At 33.4% G+C, this 3,833-nt stretch overlaps 1 pseudogene; it reads right to left on the bottom strand.

The window, feature by feature from the left end:
- Positions 1-2,680: 2,680 nt before the first annotated feature.
- LOC136386542 (U2 spliceosomal RNA) lies at positions 2,681-2,806 on the bottom strand (annotated as a pseudogene).
- Between the last annotated feature and the right edge of the window lie 1,027 nt (positions 2,807-3,833).

Raw genomic sequence — 3,833 nt, 5'->3', positions numbered from 1 at the left:
AATGCCTTTTCTGCATCTATTGATAGTATAATATGATTTTTTTCCTTTGATGATGTAGTGTATTATTTTTATTTATTTCTGCATGCTGAACCATCCTTATGCTCCTATAATAAATCCCACCTGATCATGATGTATTATTTTTTTAATGTGTTGTTGTATTGGATTTTTGCATCTGTATTCACTAGAAATACTGGTCTGTAGTTTTCTTTTTTATATGTTGTCCTTGCCAGTGTTTGGTATCAGGATTATACTGGCCTCATAAAACGTGTTAGGGAGTATTGCTGCTTCTTTTATTTTTTGGAAGACTTTGAGAAAGGTAGGTACCAATCTTCTTTGAGTGTTTGGTAAAATTCACTAGTGTAGCCATCTGGTCCTGGGCTTTTTAGGAAGGATGTTTTTGATAGTGGTTTCTATTTTCTCCCTGCTTATAGATTTATTTAAGTTTTCCACTTTTTCGAGACTCAGTCTAGGAAAGCTCTAGGAATTTATCCGTTTCCTCTAGGTCAGTGGTCAGAAAACTCATTAGTTAACAGAGCCAAATATCAACAGTACAATGATTGAAGTTTCTTTTGAGAGCCAAATTTTTTAAACTTAAACTATATAGGTAGGTACATTCCTTATTGAGGAAGCTCCCGCACGTGGTATTTTGTGGAATAGCCACACTCAAGGGGCCAAAGAGCTGCATGTGGCTCGTGAGCTTCAGTTTGCCAACCAGGGCTCTAGGTTGTTGAATTTGGTGGCATATAATCTTTCATAATAATATTCTACTGTGATCCTTTGTATATATATATATATGATGTCTGTGATGATTTTTCTCTTTCATTTTGGATTTTGTTTATATGAGTCCTTCCTCCATTCTCCTTAGTGAGTCTAGATAGTGGTTTTTCTATTTCATTGATCTTTTCAAAGAACAAGGTCTTTGTTGTATTAATTTTTCCTATAGTTTTTTTGTTCTCTATTTCATTTAGTTCTGCTTTAATTTTTACTATTTCCTTTATTCTGCTGACTTTGGGTTGCCTTTGTTTTTCTTATTTTAGTTCCTTAAGGTGTGATGTTAGGTTATTTACTTGGGATTCTCTTGTTTCTTTATATAAGCCTGTATTAACATAAACTTACCTCTTATTTACTGCTTTTGCTGCATCCCAGAAATTTTTATATGTTGTGGCGTCATTTTAGTTTTCTATACATATCTTTTGATCTCTGCTTTTATTTCTTCTTTGTCCCAGTCATTTTTAGGAGTATGCTGTTTAATTTCCACATTTTTGTGGGTTTCTTTACTTCCTTTTTATAGCTGAATTCTAATTCTAAAGCCTTATGATCAGAAAATATGTATGGTATAATTTAAATCTTCTTAAATTTGTTTATGTTAGTTTTGTAGCCCAATATACGGTCTGTCCTTGAGAATGTTCCATGCACACTGGAGAAGAATGTATAATCTGATATTTTGGAATGAAATGTCCTATTAATGTCTATCACATCCATTTGGTCTGGAGTGTCATTTAAGGCTGATATTTCTTTATTGATTTTCTGTTTGGATGATCTATCTAAAGCAGACAATGGTGTGTTGAAATCTTCAAGTATGATCGTGTTTTTGTCTGCTCCTATTTTTAGATCAGTTAGTATATGTCTTTTATATTTTTGTGCTGCCTGTTTTGGTGCATATATATTAAGAAGTGTTATGTCTTCTTGATACAATGTCTTCTTTATGATTATGAAATGTTCATCTTTGTCCCTGGTTACCTTTGTTGTCTTGAAGACAGCATTGTCAGATATGAGTATGGCTATACCTGCTTTTCTTTGTGTATTATTTGCTTGGAGAATTGTTTTTCAACCTTTCACTTTGAATCTACTTTTGTCCTTGCAGCTTAAATGTATCTCTTGAAGGTACCATATGGTTGGCTTTTGCTTTTTGATCCAGTCTGCTACTCTGTGCCTCTTTATTGGTGAGTTTACTCCATGTACATTTAGGGTAATTATTGACACTTGAGGATTTTGTATAGCCATTTGTTTTCTGATAACTCAGTGTCTTGTTTGGCTCTCTTTTTTTTTTTTGTTTGTATCTGTCAGTTGTTTTTGTTTGGTGGTGTTACATACTTCTTTCCCTTGTTTCTATTTTTTTAAGCTGTGTGTTTTAGTGATGGCTCTTTTATGGGTGGGTACCATTAGGTTATTAAAAAAATGTTCATATGTACAAGAGTCCTTTGTCTTATGAGTATTTCTGCACTTTAACCTCCTTTGCTATTGAAGATCTTTATGCTCTCCCCTTTTATGTTATTGTTGTCACAGATTATCCTTGTTTTTATTGTGACAATGTTGGAGCTTTTACTTGTACTTTGGATTTTTTTGTTCTTTGTATCTGGCCAAATAACCCCCTTGAGTATTTCTAGCAGTGGGGGGTTTCTGGTGATAAATTACCTCAGCTTCTGTATGTCTGCAAAAGTTTTTATTTCTCCTTCATATTTGAAGAATAACTTTAATGGGCATAGTATTCTTGGCTGGTAATTCATCTCTTTTAGTATTTTGAATACTTTGGGTCACTTTCTAGAAAACATGATTCTACAAGCCACTCTTTTCTGGCTTGTAGAATTTCTGCTAAGAAGTCTGATGATAACATAATGGGCTTTTCTTTATATGTTATGTTCTTCTTTTCCCTAGCTGCCTTGAGGATTCTTTCTTGGTCATTGATTTTTGACAATTTTATTATAATGTGCCTTGAAGTAGGACTATTTGGGTTGTGGTAAATCAGATATTAAACTGATAAGAACAGATACTACACTTGATCTTAGCCAAAAGGCCGAGAAATGATTGTAATAGTTTTTATATGCTGAACAGTTATTATTCTATCTTTTGTTTGGTATAGAAAGAAGGAGACTAAAAGTCTATATGCATGTTTTTGTGTCCATGTACACCCTAATAACAATAGTGAGGGCAGATGTCTTAGCAGATGGGGAACAAGGATTTGTAAGAGTCTTTCACTGTGTATCCTTTCATACTTCAGGTTTTTGAATCACACGAATGTATTACTTATACAAAAACTAAACTTAAAAATAACTAGAATGAACATAAAATTTTAATAAAACAAAAAGAAGCAAATCAATTGTTTTCTTTTCTGCCTACCTAAAACATTGTAACTTTAACTGATTAGTTTAGGCATATGAAATCCTAGCTCCTTGCTTCTGGTATGAACAAACTTGGAGGGATAATTTACTTTCCAGAGTTCTCTACAGTATCAGGCTGAGACTGGTACTTTGTTTGAAACTTCAGGCTTTTCAGTTTATTCCTCTTTCATGCCCTACTTCTCTCACTTCCTTACTGATTTCTCTTAGGAGGACTTCCTTAGTAAATAATTTGTATATGAATCCATGTCTTGGGGTCACTTTCTAGAGAACATGATCAAAAATACACATTTTATCAGATTTGGAGTAACATGAAGCCAAAATTTCATTTTTCCTAACAGATAAATTTCAGAACTAGGCATCATTTTATAAATTCCAACCTTATTTTTCATACATTACAAATATTCCAGACTATACCACATTATATAATTATTTTATGATGTACGATAATTTTAATGCTTTGCTTTTATGAGTAAATGGGCATTATCATGCACTTAATCATATTACCAATTTAGTTAATGTGAAAGTCCTGCCCTTAGGGTCTAGTATTTTAAAAGACTGTATAAATGGCCCTGGATGGATAGCTCAGATGGTTAGGACATCTCCCTAAAGCACAGAGGTCGCTGGTTCAATGCCTGGTCAAGGCATGTACAGTGACAGATTGAAGTTCCCATCTCTCTCTTGCTCTCTCCCTTCCTCTCTCTAAAATAAATAAAA

The sequence above is a fragment of the Saccopteryx leptura genome, chromosome X, assembly GCF_036850995.1.
Source record: "Saccopteryx leptura isolate mSacLep1 chromosome X, mSacLep1_pri_phased_curated, whole genome shotgun sequence".
In the NCBI taxonomy this organism is placed as follows: Eukaryota; Metazoa; Chordata; class Mammalia; order Chiroptera; family Emballonuridae; genus Saccopteryx; species Saccopteryx leptura.
Note: the sequence above shows the minus strand (reverse complement) of the source record. Positions and strands in the feature narration are given on the sequence as shown.